The sequence below is a fragment of the Budorcas taxicolor genome, chromosome 10, assembly GCF_023091745.1.
Source record: "Budorcas taxicolor isolate Tak-1 chromosome 10, Takin1.1, whole genome shotgun sequence".
NCBI lineage: Eukaryota > Metazoa > Chordata > Mammalia > Artiodactyla > Bovidae > Budorcas > Budorcas taxicolor.
In genome coordinates this window covers 94,998,121-95,021,044 of record NC_068919.1, presented here as the reverse complement: position 1 = coordinate 95,021,044, position 22,924 = coordinate 94,998,121, and positions in this window count along the sequence as shown.

Here is a 22,924-nt window from a genome sequence, read left to right as displayed (position 1 = left end):
GCCGTCTATGATGTTGCACAGAGTTGGACATGACTGAAGTGACTTAGCCACAGCAGCAGCAGCAGCAGCAAAGATAATACAGAGAGTTCCTGCATGGTTCTCACCCAGTGCTCCCTAATGTTAATATGTTGCATAACCATGGTACATTTCTCCAAACTAAGAAATCAACATTGGTATAATAGACTAATCTACACAGTCTATTCAGATTTTCACAACTTTCCCACTTTTATACTCTTCTTCTGGTCAGGATCCAATCCAAGTATCACATTGCATTAAAATATTATTTTTTTGAGAAATATATAATACTTAGTATATATTTCTCAAACACTAAAAACTAAGCACTGAATCGTAGAGCTCCCTTTTGATTCTGTACATTTTTGAAGGTTGCCAGTGAAGGAAAGATGTTTGGTGAGCCAATCAATAGGTATGAAATGGTTTCCAACTTTGCTGTCAGGACACACAGGTGCATTTTAATCAATGGAGAGATATATTCACAAAATACAGGTAATAATAAAGTATTGAAGTTTGTGAATGGTTTATGTATTCACAAATTGGACTGAATGAAATATCATTTTAATAATAACCTGAGTCTCACTTGCATTGTAAAATGCTTTTTGGAATGAGAGGGTAAGAGCTAATGTTACAACTGCAGGCTCAAAATTGCTCATAAACTTACCTGCACTTGGTAATTGCTTCATTCTTGACTTTTTCCGTCTGTGAAACCTCCCCATGCCTCTTCTCATTTAATAGAATAGATACCCAGACTAAGAATAGTGACTGTGTCAGTGTCCAATATCTTGAGGAAATACTTTAAAAATTATTTATTCAGTTCTTTTAATCACCTTATTGCTCAAGGATTGACTGTTACCCACTGAGACTCTATCTAGAGCTTTAGACTGTGATAACACACAAAAACATGTTCTCAGAGGAATCTGTAGCACAATTTCATCTCTCCACTTGTGTTTTGTGTTAAAGACCATGTTTGGTGTGATTGCCCTTTTTGGAACACACAATTGTGTTTATATTTGCCATGGTATTGCCCTCAAATTCATTCATTCATTCTTTCATGAATATTTAATGTAGTTCAGATATTGTGCTAGACATTGGAAAAAAGAAAGTGAATGCAACATAATAGCTTCTTCTCTCATTTAACTTGCAGCTCAGTGGAGGTGATAATATGAAATCAGTAAGAAGTCTAAAAACTCATGTATTAAATTTTTTTTTTTTTTTTTACATTTTAAATGGTTAAAAAAAGGGACATCCATGCTGAATTTTAACCATTCTTCCCACTGAAACACAAGAAGTCTTCAGTAGGGAAGTGATGATTTAAATGAGCCTAGAAGGATAAAGGATAAATAAGTAACTTCCAGAGGACCAAATGGTGGGAATGAATGAAGAGGTGATTTCTAGGCAGATGGAAGAGTTGATTGACATACAGGGGAAAAGGCAGATAGGAACATGATCTCTATGCTGGAAGGGCTGAAGTGAGGGCTTGCGTGTGGAGTCAGACATTACACATCAGCCTTGGGAAACGGATGTCTGTCTAATCTAAGCAGCAGATGACTTTGAACTAGAGCAGCGGATGAGATGAGATGAGATGGAGTCCATAAACAAGGATGAGGGAATGAGAGCACAGTCACGTTGCTGAAAGTGACACCCAGATTTCCCAAATCACATGCCTTGCTGTGGGCAATACAGAGACGGAAGGGGAGGAAGAGTTTAGTGTCTGGAGTGCACATTGGAAGGAAGGGGAAGGGAGTATGTTCCACTTGGATATGATGATATCGAGGTTTCTTTACCACATTCACTCTAAGGTAAGCAGTAGGCAGCCCGTGAGCGACAAGTGAATGGAAGACATTTATCTGAAACCTGACAACATTATGTGGACATGGGAGACACGGGCTTAAGCAAGATCATTAACTCAAGGGAAGACTCCAGATGAGAAAAAGGAGTGTAACTACATTTAATAAGTGAACAGAGAAAGAGGTGCTCGGACAAGAGAATGAGATGGAAAGACCAGAGGGGTAGAATCGAGAGGGAGATGTGAACACATCAGACAACAGGGGGAATGAGAATCTCAGGATGAACAGGGTAGAACCTGTGGCGGAAGACAAGCTCAGGAAGACGGGACTGAGAAGTGTGGTGTGGAGCTGCAAACGGTGACTTTGTTGGCTACGTCAACGGGAGGGATTTGACTGGAATAAAGGGGGGCATGGGACAGGAATAGGTTTATACCAGGTTGAGGGCTGAACAAAGAGGCAATAAACCGGATGCAGAGAGATGGACTGTATCTTCTGGAAGCTTGACCCTGAAAGGAAAGCTAGAGAAAGGACCCGGTAGTACACAAAGCTTAGGTTTCCATTATTTTGCCTTACCTTTCTGTCTGCTTGTTTCTGCTTCTACTTTTTGACCAAAACTCGCATGATTAGTTCTCCACCCAGGGATGGAACCCACACCCCCTGCACAGGGTCTTAACCCCCAGACCACCAGGAAGTCCTTTTTTTCAGCCTTTTTGCTTGTTTTTATTTGTTTCTTAATAGGGAAGGGAATGATTCTGGTTACAGGATAAAGGAAGATCCTCCTGTTGAGAGAGAAATATTGCAACTACGGAAAAAGATGGAATCAGTAATGGAGGGAAGTCTCAGGAAAGTCTGAAGATGATTTAAATCTGACTCAAAAGTGAGGAGATTAGAAGAGCGATGTGAACCTCACCCTTGGGAATACCATGAAAGGAGGCAAAGAGGAATGCATACTGGTACACTTGTAAGGGCTTCAGCATAACAATGTGAAGGAAGTCCTGATTAAAGATTTCTGTTTTGTCTATGATTTGAGAGGTGTTTAAATGAGGAGTACCGTGGCTTTGATAAGCATGACACATGTTCAGATATATATATATGCTGGGGGGAAATGAAAAAAAGGAAATTATTGCCAAGAAACACTGAAGATTCAGCAAAAGCTAGGGCTCATATATGTACAGAAGTTTACAGTCTTTACCACTGAGCCAGTGGGAAGCCCGTATATGCATGCTTCCGCAGTGGTTACAGTCCATGGGGCCACAAAGCGTCGGACATGACTGAGCGAGTAACACACACACATATGTATATATGTGTGTATATACACACCTAATATATTGTTTTTGACTCAAGGCATAAGCAAAGGAAAGGAAAGGTAGGATTGAGTCCAAATGGAGAAATTTCCATTTTGCGAATATTGGAAAGATAGTGGCAAAATTCAGTGTACTGTGTTAATAAGGGCTTCAATACAGTAGTGGACCATAGCATGTAAAAGAGATAGAAAAGATAATAAATCCAGGAAAAGACAAATGGATTGTAATAAAAGAAAGGAGGGTCCATCAAGAAGATACTCAGGCCTGAATTAAATGATGGGATTAACTATGTAATTGAGAGGTAAGGAAGGCTGACTAATTTCCTGCACACTCTGCCTATTTACCCTGCAGAGTTGTCAAGCTTTTAACAATAGTGCAGAATTTTCGGTGAGCCCCTACACAAGAAAATGTGTTTTACTCTCTTATGAGAAGGAAGAAGAATTAATAATTTTTTTAAAAAAACTTTCTTATTATTACTGTCTAGGAACAGTGGGTGGGAATGAGGTCAAGTGCAGGAATCTGCTGAGAGTGAGCATGCTACCATTTATTGCCTCTTTGGATGAAAACCTAATTTTATCTTCTGTCAAAGATCAAGCCAGTGCTGTTTTATGGTAAACACTGAAACTGCTTTCTGTGTTATAGAAAGTGACTGTTTTAACAGGTGCAGTCTTACATTTGATAGTGATTTAAAAATTGGCTTCCAGACCAACATCGTGCTCACAGCACCCACTGAAGTAATCTCCTTGGATATATTCTCTTGCAGAATCACCATTAATTGATGTGCTTACATTATGTTTAATCCCAAGGTATTCATGAGAACATCTCTGCTCAGATAAATGTTTACCACTTGACATCCTTATCTTGTTTGCTTTTTATTACTGATCAAGGTGTCATAGAGAAAAATAATTTGAATTGCCTTAGTATGAAAGGGAAAAAAGAGCTACAAGAGTGCTTTCTGAAGTTTTGCTATTATTGCTACCAGGACATAACGAATAGTCCTCCATTCTTGGAAGAGGTACTTTTCTAACATCTGCCAAGTAAAACAGAGATTTGTACTAGGTAATGTGTGAAGCATCTGTTTATGGTACAAAAAAAAAAAAAGAAAAGAAGGTCTTCATTATAACAGGTCCTTAAATGGTAGGAGTAACAGCTGGGGTGATTCATTTATTCATGATAAGATAACACTCAGAAGGGAGTGTGCTCTCCTAGAGCAGAGTCTTTTCCAGTTCAGTTCATCACTCTATTCCCAGAGCTCCAGATATCAGGCACATAGAGCCTGACATGTCAAGAACATCTAAGTGGTGTTTGGAAGATGCAGGAATGCACGGTTTGTATGTAGATCCTGCAGATGAAAGGGGTAGGTGCACGCAGATTATATTTCCTAAAGCTGGGATGGAGAGTGTCACACACACACATGAAAGTCCTGTGCCTGGAATAGATCATGTCACCTGAGTCTTTGGGTATCAAGAGGTCATGATCTTAGGTGAGAGAAAACTTACACTTTTGTTTTCTCTAACCTCTGCCTGAAAATGTGCATTTCCCTCAACTCTGAATGTAGGAAATAAACCACAAGAGGATGAGTTCATCACCAATAAAAATACAGTTCTAGGAAAAATCTTGATTACCATCATTGCAGATATCTCAGAATAGTACATTGCTCACTACTAATTTGAAATTATGGTCATTATTAGACTTTTGATGTTGTATTCCTAAGGTGAAAATAATGAAGTCATATTACTGTATCAAAAATTTAGTTCTTTTTAATAGTTTGATAATTGGATGGCTCTATAATTGATTTCCTTTGTAATTCTGTGAAATTTACCCTGTGCTTTTAAAAACATTACTCCAAGAAATGATATTGAGATAGATTGTTTGTAAAGATGGCCACAGTAATTCCTCTCATTCTTGTTGGCACATTTGTTTGCACTGTGACTTTGTTGCTTCTCCCATCAAGAGGTGGATGGATGGAATGTGAGAGTTGGACCGTAAAGAAGGCTGAGCACTGAAGAATTGATTCTTTCGAATTGTGGTGGGGGATAAGACCCTTGAGAGTTTCTTAAACTGCAAGGAAATCAAACCAGACACTCATAAAGGAAACCAACCTGAAATATTCATTGGAAAGACTGATGCCCCCACACTTTGGTCACCTGATGCGAAGAGCTGACTCATTGGAAAAGACCCTGATGCTAGGAAAGACTGAGGGCAGGAGGAGAAAGGGGACTGCAGAGGATGAGATGATTAGACAGTATCACTGACTCAACGGACATGAACTTGGGCAAACTCTGGGAGATGGTGAGAGTCAGAGAAGCCTGGCGTGCTAGTGTCCATGAGGTTGCAAGAGTTGGACACAACTTGGCGACGGAACAACACCCCAAACTCCGAAGCCATCCCATTCCCCCAAACCTGGCAACCACAATGCCGTTCTCTATATCTGTGGGTCTGTTTCTGTTTCTTGGGTACATTCATTATGTCATATTTCAGATTCTGCATATCAGTGACCTCATGCTTCTATTTGTCTTTGACTTACTTCACTTAGTATGATAATCCCCATTTATATCCATATTGCTACAAAGGGCATTATTTCATTCTTTTTTATGCTTTAGTGGTATCCCATTGTGTATGTGTATTACGTCTTCCTTAGAATGGATGGACTCTTTTTTTCTTTTTTTATTCCCCATGAAGCTGGTTTGGACTTGTGACTTGCTATGATGACCAGGAGAATCCTACAGATATGATGTGGTTTCTGGCCTTGTCTTGTGAAATGTTGTGGCTTCTATTTTCAATCTCTTGCTGCCTTCTTCCCATCACATGCTGAAGACAAGGTTAATCTTCTTTAGGATAAGAAATAATGTGGAGGCTGTGTTGATGTCCAGCACCAACACCACCAACCTTGTGAGCAAAGCCATCCCTTCCCATCACATTCCAGGCAGGCTTCTTGAAGGTTGCTCCCCCCATGAGGGAATCCCTGTTGAGACCAGCAAGAGGTCTGCTGAGCTGAACTCAGCCCAGATTGCCAACCCCCAGCATCTTGATCAAATAAATGTGTGCTGTTATGGGTCACTACATTTTGGGATATTTGGTTATGCAGCTTTATACAACTGAAGCATGTTGGACCTACCTGACTGCACAGTGTGTACAGGTCCTCGCCAATAAGAACCTGGGTCCTAAACAGATGTTGTCTGTTTACGTAATATCTGGCTTTAAGCTTTATGTATAAAAATCTAGCCTGGTTGTTAGTTGGATACCTCTGGTTCAGATATTTTCTCTTAAGAAATTTCTTGATTTTTTTTTTGTTTGTTTGTTCATGGGTTCAAACACACACACATATACATAAGTATTAAAGTGATTATGTTTATGCTGGGAACTAAGGTCTCCCCAGGTGATAGTAATGGTAAATAATCCACCTGCCAATGCAGGAGACGCGGGTTCGATCCCAGGACGGGGAAGATTCCCTGGAGTAGAAAATGGCAACCCAATCCAGTAATCTTGCCTGCAAAATTCCACAGACAAAGGAACCTGGTGGGCTACAGTCCATGGGGTCACAAGGAGTAAAACACTGCTAAGCATCTGAGCATGCAAGGTCTTGAGGCAGTCTTTTAAAAATTTGTGTATGATTTGAAATTTTAATCAATAATTGACAAACCTATTGCTTTTAAAAACTGTTCTTCAAGTGATGGTATAGGGGCTTCATTTTGTATCTAAAAAAGAGGAACTGAATGTCCTGCAAATTTTACGCCTGTAGTAACAATTATTTTGTAAACCTGCAAGTTCTTGATATGGAAGGGAGATAAAAGTCATATTTCGAATAAGAACTGTCTGTCTGGTAAGAGACACAGAGAAAGATCAGCAAGAGTTAGGGATCACGGAGGACAAGGCAAGAAAATATTTTTTTTAAGTAATTTTTTCAAGGCTGCTGAGAAATCAAATTAGATGAAAGCTGAAGAGCACTCACTGAATGGAGGAAGTTGAAGGTCACGAGCAATCGAAATAATTTAGTTGAGTGTTGGAGTGGAATACTCGGCGTAGATCACTGGGATGCAAAAGAGGTGTAAGCACCCAGAGGGAGCAAGGGCACACAACTACTTCTGGAAGTTTGGCCATAAATAACAATCATAAACAACATTTAAAGCATCGGCCAGATCTCAGAGAGAAAGTTTGGTACTTTACGTGCCCAGCTTTACCTAACCTTTGTGATATCTCTGAGAGCCAGAGATATGCGTCTATTCTTTTAGAGTTGAAAAAACTGAGGCTCGGAGGATTTGCAGAGAAGCTATTACTTCAGGTCACTCCTAGAGTAAATGGCAAAGTCAGAATTTGATTCCATGGCAGCCTGATCCTGAAACTCACACTTAACCCTCGAAACCATCCCTATTGCACCATTAGGTGAGTGTGCAGATGGTGGTAGAGAAGGAGAGAATCCAAACTGGAAACAATGGGGTTAGTTTCTCCACTTTGTACAGAAGAGAGAGATGGGCACGTGTCTCGGTTCTGATGCGAGGAGCTGCTTGTACACAGAGGAGGTAACCACGAGTTTCCTATGGGAATAATCCTTAATCAGGCTACGTTTCCTAAGAGATGGGGGCTGGGGCGGATGCGGTGCAGAGCACCCATAGCAGAGGGCTGCACCCATAGAAAAGGGGAGAAACTTTCACAGAAGAGCAGATGAAGGCAGAATGAGAGCGGACGTAGGCAGGCTTAGACATTTCCGTACAGAAGTCAAAGCAGTGGCCTTTTAAAAAATTCTTATTTTTGCAAAGTAAGCTGCAAGGTTATCTCATGAAAGCTGAGAGGCAGATGAGGTGTCTGAAGAGTGGGGAAAAGGTTAAGGTCCTCATTGTTGAGAGAGAGGGAGAGAGAGAGGGAAGGAGCTGATAGGGAATGTGATAGAATTATAAGCAGCAGGGAAGCCCATTTGAGGTTGGACCCTGCTATTAGAGATGTATCCAAGTTCTGCATTGTGAGTTTTCCTCTACCTCAACTCCAAAGCCTGGGATTGACCTGAAAGAGCCAAGCTTAAGTCATCCAGGAGGGGTGATTTTCCAGGCGTGGACAGTCAGGAAGGGACAGAGAGGCCAGTGGAGGTGAGCAGCTGGTCAGAGAGGGCCTGGAATGCTGCTGGCTGTTGAGAGAAGTGACCCCAAAAGGGCTGAGTATGGAGTGGCCGACAGACAGGAGGTCCAAGGCACGTGGTCTGCAGAGATGCAGCATTGGCCGGGAGATTGTGATTGTGGACCTGGAGCTTTCTCAAGTCATGGTGAGTTCCAGTGGACCACTTACAAGGAGAAAGGGGCCACGGGAGAGAAGGTGGGTCTCTGAGAAGCAAGAATGTCGGCAGGTTGCTCATGCGATTCCAGAGCCAGCGTGGAGGCAGACAGGAAGAGTGCCAGCCTTACGACAAAGATTCCAATGTATGAGGCATGGACCACCAGTGCCAGAGGAGGAGAAAGTGAGGAGGGAGAGAGAGGCATGGGACACGGAAGGACAAGTGCCCAGACTAGAAGAAGAGGACGCTGACCCACCACAGCCTTTCAATCCAGAATACCCAAGACTCCATTGGATGACCTGCAGGAGAATTTATGATGCAAACTCAGGGAAAGTCAGCTTTAGTTGACACGTGAAGTTGGAGATGTAGGATTATAGGGGAGCTTTTCGGTTATGTGGTGAGTGTTCCAAACCTAGTGAAAGGATTTGAAAGGAAAAGGAAGCATGGGAGGGTGGGTCGGTGTACAGGGTGCTCCATGTATCACAGGCTTAATGTCAGGTTAGTGTGGATGCTGCCGAGGGTTTACGGTTCTGGCAAGGCTTGGGAGGGCGACGTCAGTCTCTGTCATCTCTGGAAACCTTAGTCTCCCAGAATCTGGCTGTGACTTGAATGAGAAGGAAGCCAGATGGTTGTTTTGGGGGGACTGAGAATTTCTTTTTCTGCTCTCAGTAGGGGTGGGGCAGCTGTGGGATCACGTGTTTGGGGGATGGCCATGCTGTCGACGAGCAGCGGGGAGCAGGCAAGCTCGGGTCACCTGCCTTCTGTGCAGGGAGGGCTGCAGTACCAGGCACGTAATGAGCCTCTGTGGCATAGGTCAGGTCGTGCCTTGAGCTGGTGGTTGGCATCAGCGTTCCAAGGGCTCTGGGTGGCCAAGAAGGTGGAAGTGAAAGTCGCTCAGTCATGTCTGACTCTTTGCGACCCCATAGACTTTACAGTCCGTGAAATTCTCCAGGTCAGAATACTGGAGTGGGTAGCCTTTTCCTTCTCCAGGGGATCTTCCCAACCCAGGGATCAAACCCATGTCTCCCTCACTGCAGGTGGATTCTTTACCAGCTGAGCCACCAGGGAAGCCCAAGAATACTGGAGTGGGTAGCCTATCCCTTCTCCAGCAGATCTTCCAGACCCAGGAATCAAACCAGGGTCTCCTGCATTGCAGGAAGATTCTTTCTATTAGGGAAGCCCTGAGAGGTCAACAGTTATATACAAATGAATCACAACAAGCACTCTTCCAGTTCTGCACTTGTGTACATTTAGACTTCATTTATGTAGGATGCCTTTCGAGAAATTAAATTGCACGGTTAAAGGAAATAGATCATGTTAGAGTTTGGGGCTTATATTACAAATTCACCGGTGTGAACTTTTTCCCATGTTTCATTCCCCCTTGCAGTGAAAGAGACGGCCCTACGCTGTCTTCTTCACATGGAGCTTAAGTTGAAAATCACTGCCAAAGTAGGAAGGAAGCCTTGGCAGCCTATTAATCTGCTTTGTCTTTTTAAGTTGGCGAGGCTCTGAAAAGTGTTGACCCGTATTGCTTCTGTGTGTGAGAGTTGATCATCACACACTCTGTCCATCCTCCTGTTGAGATGTGGTCTTTTTCCTAAGATATCTTCATAACCAAGATGAATACACTACATTGTATATAGTATCCAACTTTTTGGTTACATTTTTATCTTTCATAGTTTGACTAACAGATATTTTACATTTTTAATATGAAAATACCATTACATAGTTGTTTTCTCAACTTCATTTTCAGGCCCTGTTGGTCTGTCAAGGTGAGAGCCTTTGTTTATAAAATTTGATCTCAGATATGTACTGTTGATATTTCCACTGGCTATTTGTAAAGAATGGCATACAAAAGGGGGTAGGAAGCTTTTATTCACAGCAACCCAGTTTTGCTACATCTCTGAATTTTTGAAGTTGAAGCCAGATCATGATTATCCACCTTGGATGTAGCAGGTATTTGGCAAAATATAAAGCAGGGATAGAAGCATTTTCAGTAGAGTAGTGACAAACATCTATTTGAGTTCATTAAACAGACAGTGGGACACGGGTAAGTTAATTCATCTGACCATCCAGGAGGGTAAGGCTTTTATGCCAGAAAGTAAAGAGATGGGAACAAAACACAGCTCTTGAAGAGCTTCCTGTGAAGAGAAGCTAAGAAACAGCCAGTAGCTAAAGAAGGACGTATGAACGAAGGAGAATGGACATGGCCTCTTCTCCAGTAAGCCATTGTTCATTGTTGTCCTGCTGTATCCAACTCTTCGCAACCCCATGGACTACAGCACCCCAGGCCTCACCAAATATGCCATACTGTGGCCCAGACTCTCAAATCAGCACCTTTATATGCTAGTCATCCCCTACTTTTAAAAAACAATACATGGCTTAATAAGATCTGTCCAAACTAAAATATAGGGTGTTAAGATTTATTCTACCATTAACCATTGGTTAATTTAATGATTTTATTCATATATTTCACTATATTTCAAATATCTTAATGCCAAATGTGCTCAAGTTCTTCCATAATCTATTATTTCAGCATATTCCATTAGCTGGAAATAATGTTAATGGTTCACTTCAAGCGTTTTGTTTATCCTTTTTTTAATTTTTTTTTTTACCATAAACCATTGTCCTATAAATTCTAATGAATGCACAATGTGTGATATTCATTCCAAACGTTGCCCAAGAGTGCTGAGTTAGGTTTGACCCTTGACTTCAGAAATCGACATAAGAAGAGGAAGAATGCATGAACTATTGACAATAAGACAATATGCCTAATAATCTCTGTTCATCTATATGACAATAAAATGTGTGTACAATAAGTAGTTTTTGAACTGATGCAACTGGACTTTATAACAGGGGGCATTTACAACCCTTCATCCCTTTGAAATTTTATTTCCTTGACTTGATCTGACACTGTCCAGGTCACTTAACTTTGTGAATGGCCCAGGATTTGTAAATCACTTCCAGATGATCAGCTTGCTATACCAAAAGCCATTTTATCAAACTTGCTGTGTACTCTACTGGATATTACAGACAGAGAGGCAAGATTTTTTTTTTCCTCTTAGAGCTTATATTCTGACTGAAGTGTCAGGTAAATGAGAAAAAAAAGAAATATAGTTGTTGAAACTATGACGGTGGTAAAGGGATAACCTTCTATAGTTGAGCAAGCTTTATGTAGTGCATTGATAATTGAGTCATATGTTCTGAATATGTTTTGTATTTGTGTATTGTATCCATAGGGAAACATGGGACTATTCTGATTTCATATCCAGACAGGTTCCACAAAGCTCCATACAAAAGACACCCAACACAAAGAATCAGCTCTGGCTAGAAGTCAGAAGTCCTACATCCATCCCATTCCTACTCTAGTACTTTATTTTCATTCCTTACTCTTTGGCTTGCTGTATTATTTCCCTAGACCTATGAAAAGTGACAGTGTAGAACCCACCAGGCTTCTCTGTCCATGGAATTCTCCAGGAAAGAATACTCAAGCAAATTGCTATTCCCTTCTCCAGGGGATCTCCTGACCCAGGAATCGAACGCTGGCCTCCTGAATTATGGATAGATTCCCAACCCTCTAAGCCACTTACCTTTATTCCTAAAGAAGATTTTTGACCAGTGGTTTCATGCTTGGTGTTCTCTTAAGACAGGGAAGTTTTGCCCCTCTGCTTCTCCTTGTTTCTGACCATTCTAGGTTCTCTCTGCCAAGATCATTCCCCAACTCCTAAGTGCACAAGTCTGGCTTTAACTCTTTTTTTTTTTTTTTTTTAATTAATTAATTAGTTTCTTTTACTTTACAATATTGTATTGGTTTTGCCATACATTGCCTTGAATCCTCCATGAGTGTACACGTGTTCCCCATCCTGAACCCCCCCCTCCCACTTCCCTCCCCATCCCATCCCTCTGGGTCATCCCAGTGCACCAGCCCTGAGCACCCTGTATCATGCATCGAACCTGGACTGGCGATTCATTTCACATGTGATAATTTACATGTTTCAGTGCCATTCTCCCAAATCATCCCACCCTCTCCCTCTCCCACAGAGTCCAAAAGACTGTTCTATACATCTGTGTCTCTTTTGCTGTCTCACATACAGGGTTATCGTTACCTTCTTCCTAAATTCCATATATATGTGGTAGTATACTGTGTTGGTGTTTTTCTTTCTGGCTTACTTCACTCTGTATAATAGGCTCCAGTTTCATCCATCTCATTAGAACTGATTCAAATGTATTATTTTTAATGGTTGAGTAATATTCCATTGTGTATATGTACCACGGCTTTCTTATCCATTCATCTGCTGATGGACATCTATGTTACTTCCATGTAATGGCTATTATAAACAGTGCTGCAATGAACATTATCTATTTCAATTCTGGTTTCCTCAGTGTATATGCCCAGCAGTGGCGTTGCTGGGTCATAAGGCAGTTCTATTTCCAGTTTTTAAGGAATCTCCACACTGTTCTCCATAGTGGCTGTACTAGTTTGCATTCCCACCAACAGTGTAAGAGGGTTCCCTTTTCTCCACACCCTCTCCAGCATTTATTGCTTGTAGACTTTCGGATAGCAGCCATTGTGACTGGTGTGAAATGGTACCTCTTTGTGGTTTTGATTTGCATTTCTCTGATAATGAGTGACGTTAAGCATCTTTTCACGTGTTTGTTAACCATCTGTATGTCATCTTTGGAGAAATGTCTGTTTAGTTCTTTAGCCCACTTTTTGATTGGGTCTTTTATTTTTCTGGAATTGAGCTGCAAGAGTTGCTTGTTTATTTTTGAGATTCATTCTTTGTCAGTTGCTTCGTTTGCTATTATTTTCTCCCATTCTGAAGGCTGTCTTTTCACCTTGCTTATAGTTTCTTTTGTTGTGCAGAAGCTTTTAATTTTAATTAGGTCACATTTGTTTATTTTTGCTTTTATTTCCAATATTCCGGGAGGTGGGCCATAGAGGATCCTGCTGTGGTTTATGTCAGAGAGTGTTTTGCCTATGTTCTCCTCTAGGAGTTTAATAGTTTCTAGTCTTACGTTTAGATCTTTAATCTATTTTGAGTTTATTTTTGTTGGCTTTAACTTATTTATTTCACTAGTCCTCCTAACGTAGTCTTATGCCCAAACTGTAAAGAAGATTAAATGGTTTCTTTATCTTGATAGAATTTAAAAATAATGAGATACCAGTCAGATAAGAATTGATGAGTAGATACAAGTGAAAGGCATATTGTCAAACAGGACATGACGTTCAGAAAGAGTAGTGTGTGTGTGTGTGTGTGTGTGTGTGTGTGTGTGTGCCTGTGTGTGTGAATGCTAGGATGTAATAGCATAGAGAGGAGATGAGCTGCCAAGGATTTATGAATCAGCCCTTTGCTCAGTCTGAGAGCCTGGAACCCAGACAGGGTCAGACAGGAGGTTTGTCGATTACCTCAGCTGAAAGATTAAACGTTTGCAGCAAGCAGTGTTTCAACTTCCAGTAACAAGTTCTCTTGCTTCATCTTCACCAGATGGAATGAAGGAATTGAACCACTGATGAGTTCAATCAAATGCTCCTTATTCCTTTGGCATGAAAGACATTGCAGAATCAGGATTCTGATAGGGCTAACGTGCAAAACAGAGATGTACTTCAGTAGCACTGCTTTGGAGTGGAACTGAATCTGATGACATGGAAATGGGTTATCCTTTTCATTTTCAAAAAGGAAAAGATTACTTTCAGTGAAAGAATGAGTAACATTTCTGAATGAAGTTTCACTCATGTTAAAGGTCTCCAAATCTCAAATAAAGTATACGTTTCCACAGAAAATTACACACAGCTACTCTGTAGTGACCCATTCTTTGCTAATAAAAATTCATTCCCAGAGTCTATCATACAAAATGAGACAAATTGATTTCCTTTCCAACATGTACATGTATGTTCATTTTTTGTGGTCTAAGACTCTGTCTACTCAGACTTAACGAATCAGGAAGGAGGGACTCTGAGATCGGAGTTCCCACAGTTGTGTGATAAATCCCACACACACCTTGTATTCATGAAAAAATAAATGGTTCTTTCTCCATGCTAGTGCCAAATGGCATTCTGCAACTCTTAAAGGAACTGTGAGTTTTGAAAGAATCCCTGTGACAGGGTAACAACTCCTAGTTTAATAGATGAAAACAAATGTTAAGCTCATTATGCTTAACTATTTGGCCATTTAACCGAAGAGAGAAAGAAGTAACTGCTAAGTTAAATTTCACCATGGTAGACTCATAAGAAAATAATTTTTCAAGTAAGAAAGCGAGGCAAATATTTTTAAAGCAGAGATGAACTAATTAATATCATATGTGTAAGTCCAGGTACTAGACACATTAATTATCATTATCTTGTTTACAGCTTTTCACAGCCCCACTAGGTAAATATTACTATAGTGATGTTACAGTTAAGGAATCTGACTCACAGAGTTTAAGCAGTCTACAACTATATTAATTCTCTTAATGCAGTTCATAATGCAGCTCACAGTTTGATTTCATGAAAAGAGATGGTAAACATAATTTAACTTGTTTTTGATGACTCAACCTGCCCCTTCAAGGAGCAGTTATAATGGTGTTTGTAAAAATGCTGATGCACAAAGAGAAATAGGGTACGTCAGTGGTAACTCTTCTTGTATAACTCCCTCAGCCCAACTGACTGCTTTGGTTTTGAAATTCTAATGGTTGATTTTATGGGTTTTCTCTTTCTTCTTCCCTATTAGATCATTAGCTGTCCCTTTGCTTTGTTCTCAAAACACTGGCCACCAGCAATAAAATCCATCTTGTCTGAAAATTTTATTTTTAATCTCCCACATCTGAAAGTGAAAGTGAAAGTCGCTCAGCGGTATCTGACTCTTCGCTGGCCAGAACACTGGAGTGGGTAGGAAAATGGATAAACGCATTGAATTGTGTATCGATTTCTATAGCTTCAGAAGCCAAAGCACTAGTTTGCAGAGTATATATTGAATATATATGTATTGACTTGAATAACGAAGTTGCAATTTAATATTTCATGTCTCCTTTTTGCTTTCTATCACATATTTATTATGCCAACAGCTTTAGTAAAATTAATTTAATGTCTTTTGAGAGTCAGCTACAGTAGAATATCAGTATGAATTTTCCCCACTAGAATCACTAGAGAATTGAAAATACATGGAAATTAATGATACATCTTAGTTGCTACAGAGTAAGTCAGATGCTGGTATGAATATGACCTAATCTCTAAAGTACTATTGCATTTTCTATGTTGTCTTACCCTTCTCATATTTCTGTGTCCTTGTTGAAGAATTAAATAAAGTTAGGAAAGCATGTACACCAAAGAACCCATCTGGACTGTTGAAAATGAAAGATTTAGAGACGCTTTCTCTAGAACTTTATTTTATTTTATTTTTAAATCAATATAACAATACAAGACACTACTGCCTTAGGAAGTGAGTTTTTGAAAGTTTTATCATCTCTCACATTATTTTCCCTTTTCAAATTTATTAGTGGAGGGAGGCTCATTATTTGTATTTCACCTGTGAGGACTATTATGAAGCACTTGAAAATTTATCAAAACTTTCTTAGGATTTTAGAAAAATATTGCTTCTATTCTCATTAATTCTAGAAAAAATCAACTGTAATATAAGGTGATTTAAAATTTGGGGAGCAAGTATCCTGCCACAATAAGAATCTGCCTGTAATGTGGGAGATCCAGGTTCTATCCCTGAGTCAGGAAGATTCCCTGGAGAAGGGAATGGCAGGCCACTCGAGTATTCTTGCCTGGAGAATCCCATCGGCAGCGAAACCTGACAGTCCGTGGGGTCGCAGAGTCGGATGTGACTGAGAGACTGAATTGAACTGAACTGAGCAACTAACACTTTCACTTTTTTTTCATCCTTTTAGAGTTATCCTCCTTTTTGTTTCTTTGACTTTGAATTTATTCCATACTCCTTTCATTCTACAATATTAAAGAAATCCTGTTTCAAGGGTGGAATAAAAAGAGCAAATTAAAGATTTGCTCAATATCAATGCTACAGATTAATTATATTTGTTTTAAAGAACTTATGCATAGAAGTGAAGCACACAGACATTTAAAAAAAAATTTATATCTATTCTTCAGTGTTGCCAAAGTAAAAACTTTGGCATTCTAGAGTTCTCGTTTTGACTGGAACAAACTGCTCCTGTCCCCAAGTCTGATCACTTGTTGTTCACTTGCCTGTTGGTTTGTCTCTTCTGTTCTTCACACAATAAATACAAGCACTAAGCATCTTTTATGCAAACGGACAGCCATCATTTTTTCCAAGCACAGTAGTAAGAACACTCAGTTTTCTCTCCACGAGAACAATGATAGCTGGTTCCCTAAGCATCTTCCCATGATTCCATTTTGGTCTCCTGCATAGAAAGACTGTATGATTTTAATCATCCAATCATCAGTTTAAATTAATGGATCTTCTCCTCTTTGTTCCAGTATTTTCTAGTACAGAGAAAAAGTATGCTACATTCTCAGATAAGGGCTAATTTTTAGATAAATCATAGAAGTTCATTAAATATATACATAAAATATAAAAATTTGGTTGGTAGAAAGTAGTTGAGGAAGCCTATTCTTCAGAGGATTAATTGGATCACTAAGAAAACTCAACATATCATTACAATGGGAATTTATATTGCACTAGATAATCTAAAATATAGTATAATAGATATGGACATTTTGAAATTTATTTGTAAAGTTTCATTCACTGAAGTTCTATCAGGACTCTAGATAAGTGAAAGTGAAAGCCGCTCAGTCATGTCCAAATCTTTGTGATACTATGGACTATACAGTCCATGGACTTCTCCAGGCCAAAATATTGGAATGGGTAGCTTTTCCCTTCTCTAGGGGATCTTCCCAACCCAGGGATCGAACCCAGGTCTCCCACCTTGCAGGCGGATTCTTTACCAGCTGAGCCACAAATAAGAGTAGCAAAATTTAGAAAAATAAAAAGAAATTCAGGACTCTAAGTAAAATTGGAATAACAGCTGAACAACAAATGCTTTTTTTAGTACAAACAATTCCATGCAATATTTGGGAAAGACTTGTATTAAAATACTTATTTTTTTACTATAAATTCAAATCAAGTTGAACGTATTATATTTTTTTCTGGTAACCCTAATCTACATTAGCATAAGCACTTGGGAAAACATGGAATAACTCCTACAATAGCATCCTCTATCAGTTCAGTTTAGTTAAATCACTCAGTTCAGTTCAGTTCAGTTGCTCAGTCGTGTCCAACTCTTCGGGACCCCATGAATCGCAGCACACCAGGCCTCCCTGTCCATCACCAACTCCGGGAGTTCACTCAGACTCACGTCCATTGAGTCAGTGATGCCATTCAGCCATCTCAGCCTCTGTCATCCCCTTGTTCTCATGCCCGCAATCCCTCCTAGCATCAAAGTCTTTTCCAGTGAGTCAACTCTTCTCATGAGGTGGCCAAAGTATTGGAGCTTCAGCTTTAGCATCATTCCTCCCAAAGAAATCCCAGGGTTGATCTCCTACAGAATGGACTGGTTGGATTTCCTTGCAGTCCAAGGGACGCTCAAGAGTCTTCTCCAACACCACAGTTCAAAAGCATCAATTCTTCAGCGCTCAGCCTTCTTCACAGTCCAACTCTCACATCCATACATGACTACTGGAAAAACCATGGCCTTGACTAGACGGACCTTAGTCAGCAAAGTAATGTCTCTACTTTTGAATATACTATCTAGGTTATTCATAACTTTTCTTCCAAGAAGTATCTTTTAATTTCATGGCTGCAATCACCATCTCCAGTGATTTTGGAGCCCAGAAAAATAAAGTCTGACACTGTTTACACTGTTTCCCCATCTATTTCCCATGAAGTGATGGGACCGGACGCCATGATCTTCATTTTCTGAATGTTGAGCTTTAAGCCAACTTTTTCACTCTCCTCTTTCACTTTCATCAAGAGGCTTTTTAGTTCTTCACTTTCTGCCATAAGGGTGGTGTCATCTGCATATCTGAGGTTGTTGATATTTCTCCTGGCAATCTTGATTCCAGCTTGTGTTTCTTCCAGTCCAGTGTTTTTCATGATGTATTCTGCATATAAGTTAAATAAGCAGGGTGACAATATACAGCCTTGATGTACTCCTTTTCCTGTTTGGAACCAGTCTGTTGTTCCATGTCCATTTCTAACTGTTGCTTCCTGACTTGCATATAGGTTTCTCAAGAGGCAGGTCAGGTGGTCTGGTATTCCCATCTCTCTCAGAATTTTCCACAGTATTGTGATCCACACAGTCAAAGGCTTTGGCATAGTCAATAAAGCAGAAATAGATGTTTTTCTGGAACTCTCTTGCTTTTTCCATGATCCAGCGGATGTTGGCAATTTGATCTCTGGTTCCTCTGCCTTTTCTAAAACCAGCTTGAACATCAGGAAGTTCACGGTTCATGTATTCCTGAAGCCTGGCTTGGGGAATTTTGAGCATTACTTTACTAGCATGTGAGATGAGTGCAATTGTGCAGGAGTTCGAGCATTCTTTGGCATTGCCTTTCTTCGGAATTGGAATGAAAACTGACCTTTTCCAGTTCTGTGGCCACTGGTGAGTTTTCCAAATTTGCTGGCATATTGAGTGCAGCACTTTCACAGCATCATCTTTCAGGATTTGAAATAGCTCAACTGGAATTCCATCACCTCTACTAGCTTTGTCTGTAGTGATGCTTTTCTGAGGCCCACTTGATTTCACATTCCAGGATGTCTGGCTCTAGATAAGTGATTACACCATCATGGTTACCCGGGTGGTGAAGATCTTTTTTGTACAGTTCTTCTGTGTATTCTTACCATCTCTTCTTAATATCTTCTGCTTCTGTTAGGTCCATACCATCTCTGTCCTTTATCAAGCCCATTTTTGCATGAAATGTACTTGGTATCTCTAATTTTCTTGAAGAGATCTCTAGTCTTTCCCATTCTGTTCTTTTCCTCTATTTCTTTACATTGGTCGCTGAAGAAGGCTTTCTTATCTCTTCTTGCTATTCTTTGGAACTCTGCATTCAGATGCTTATATCTTTCCTTTTCTCCTTTGCTTTTCACTTCTCTTCTTTTCACAGCTATTTGTAAGGCTTCCCCAACAGCCATTTTGCTTTTTAGTATTTCTTTTCCATGGGGATGGTCTTGATCCCTGTCTCCTGTACAATGTCAGGAACCTCATTCCATAGTTCATCAGGCACTCTATCTATCAGATCTAGGCCCTTAAATCTATTTCTCACTTCCACTGTATAATCATAAGGGATTTGATTTAGGTCATACCTGAATGGTCTAGCGGTTTCCCTTCTTTCTTCAATTTAAGTCTGAATTTGGTAGTAAGAAGTTCATAATCTGAGCCACAGTTGTGTCCAACTCTCTGAGACCCCATGAACCTCACCACACCAGGCCTTCCTGTCCGTTACCAACTCCTGGAATTCACCCAAACCCATGTCTATTGAGTCGGTGATGCCATCCAACCATCCCATCTTCTCCTCCTTCCCTCAATCTTTCCCAGCATCAGGGTCTTTTCCAATGAGTCAGCTCTTCACATTAGGTGGCCAAAGTATTGGAGCTTCAGCTTCAACATCAGTCCTACCAATGAATACCCAAGACTGATTTCCTTTAGGATGGACTGGTTGGATCTCCTTGCAGTCCAAGGGACTCTCAAGAGTCTTCTCCAACACCACAGTGCAAAACCATCAATTCTTTGGCACTTAGTATTCTTTATAGTTCAACTCTCGTATCCATACATGACTACTGGGAAAACCACAGCCTTGACTAGACGAACCTTTGTTGACAAAGTAATGTCTCTGCTTTTCAATATGCTGTCTAGGTTGGTCATAACATTCCTTTCAAGGAGTAAGTGTCCTTTAATTTCATGGCTTCAATCATCATCTCCAGTGATTTTGGAGCCCAGAAAAATAAAGTCTGACACTGTTTTCACTGTTTACCCATCTATTTCCCATGAAGTGATGGGACTGGATGCCATGATCTTAGTTTTCTGAATGTTGAGCTTTAAGCCAACTTTATTCACTCTCCTCTTTCACTTTCCTCAAGAGGCTCTTTAATTCTTCTTCACTTTCTGCCATAAGGGTGGTGTCATCTGCATATCGGAGGTTATTGATATTTCTCCTGGCAATCTTGATTCCAGCTTGTGCTTCTTCCAGTCCAGCGTTTCTCATGATGTACTCTGCATAGAAGTTAAATAAGCAGGGTGACAATATACAGCCTAGATGTACTCCTTTTCCTATTTGCAACTAGTCTGTTGTTCCATGTCCAGTTCTAACTGTTGCTTCCTGACCTGCATACAGGTTTCTCAAGAGGCAGGTCAGGTGGTCTGGTATTCTAATCTCTTTCAGAATTTCCCACAGTTTATTGTGATCCTCTGTCATCCCCCTACAATAATTATGCTGACATACAAATTCTGAAAATAGCTTGTGTTTTATTTTTGCCCTGGCTGCCAGGCAGCTCAGAGTAACATTCTGCATTCTGACACTCGACTATGACCACCCCTTTCTACATCAGTTGCCTGAAATACAGAGCCAAATTTGGGGTCTATCAAGCAATGTGTCTTAGAAATTACATATGTACTTTGAACAAAAACTGTAACCTTATTTTAATTGCTTTCACCTATCCTTATTTTCCCTTTGTTTTAATTTCCTCACTTATTTTTCCCCTGTTCCCAAGACTGAATGATATAAAAAAAGTGAGTGAAGTAAATATTTAACAACTTGTAAATCAAGGCTTTCATTAATATAGATGTTTCCTACTTCTCTGTGGCTCAGACAGTAAAGCATCTGCCCACAATGAGGGAGATGCAGGTTTGATTCCTAGGTGGGGAAAATCCCCTGGAGAAGGACATGGGAACACACTCCAGTATTCCTGCCTGGAGAATTCCATAGACAGAGGAGCCTTATATGCTACCGCCCATGGATTTGCAAAGAGTTGGACACAGTTGTCTAAAACTTTCACTTTTCTTTTTTTCTGTGGCCCTGACTTTCCATTTGTATTTTATTACCCTAGTTAAAGCATGTTATTTTATTGTATGCTTTTCAAATTTTTCTGGTAAAGAGATTGGTAAAGTATCTAAGTTTGTTAATTGTGGATACAATCCTCAACACTGAAAGAAATAGGAAAATTGAATGCATCCAGAAGGAAGATATTAAGGAAAGAGTCTAAATACACTTTAAAATAATGGATTTTCAAACTTCCAGGGAAAAATTCTTGCTTTAATTTTATTTCAATTCTTTTCTATCTGCTCTGCTCTAGATCTTTAAGCTTAACCAGACATTTTGCCATTAAACTAATGGTGATTTCTCCTCTTATTCATTTAGCATTTCCTAAATCAAATATTTGAATTTCTGTTATAGGCAAGTGGGTATGCTGAGGTATAAAAGTAAGATTGCAAATGAACAGAAACTGGGGAAACATGTTTAAATGAAGGGACAATGTAGCATACCATTTTAAAATTCATATTGCTACTCTTGTTCCCTGAATAGTGCCTTTCAAATATTTCAGATACCTATTTTTACGTTTGCCTCTTCATTTCTAAATAATATGCTTACACTGCTCTTTCTTGACTTAATCAATTTTGGAAATTACCTACTGATTTCCTATTAGTTTAAATAGGAAATTAGCACACACCCCCAATCCTTCCAACAAAATTAGATCATAAACTTTGGTTTAGATAGTATATATTCTTTGCATTTACAATGGCTGTGTGAATATTTCTACTGCTGGTTCAAGTCATAAACGACAATTGTACTTCTTTCTGGTGTTGTTGATCATTCTAAGAAAACCACAAGGGGTGATCAAGATTTGAAAATTCCTGAGGCTTTCAGTGTGAGCTTGGCATGATGAACCATCCAACAAGGGGGAAAATTATACCTGTATGATTAGAAGAACAAGTGGACCCTGATTCCATGTTTCCATGGAAGAAGGGTACTCAGTGTTGGGTTTACTATCTGGCCTCGTGGAAGAGCTTCTTAGTTCAGAGAAGTTTGGTAATGGTTCTCCACATTTGCATCCAGTCTTCTTAGATTTTTAGGAGTTAACAGTTGCTTTTAAAAATTAGCTTCCTATGTGCTTATTTTCCTATTTTTCATATTCTCAAGTAAGTGTGTAAATTATAAAAAAGGCATTTCCCAACAATCAACATTTCAGGTACTCTATCAATTACATTTCTTTTCCTCAGAGTTTCTATTCTCTTGTTATCAATTGTACTGAAGTGCTCTAGCCTGCTTCCATTTTCAGCCTGGCACTTCCATTTGCTGTTCTCAATATCCCTATGTCATGGACCCTGAATCTTCATTTGTTATTATTTTCCTTCCCCATTTTGATCAAATACCTATTTGCGATGCTTCTTATGAGAAGTGTTGAAAGTTAAATATTTGTACTTTTCCCTTGCATGAATGTGCCACTAGTCTATTTAATTAGTCACACTTATTTAATCACTTGTTAGATTGACATTTCTAAATTGAAAGTCATTTTTAAAGGTATTACCTATTGTCTTCTTGATGCCAAATTTGCTTCTGTTTAAAACTGTTATGATTTTGACATTACGTGGAACATCTG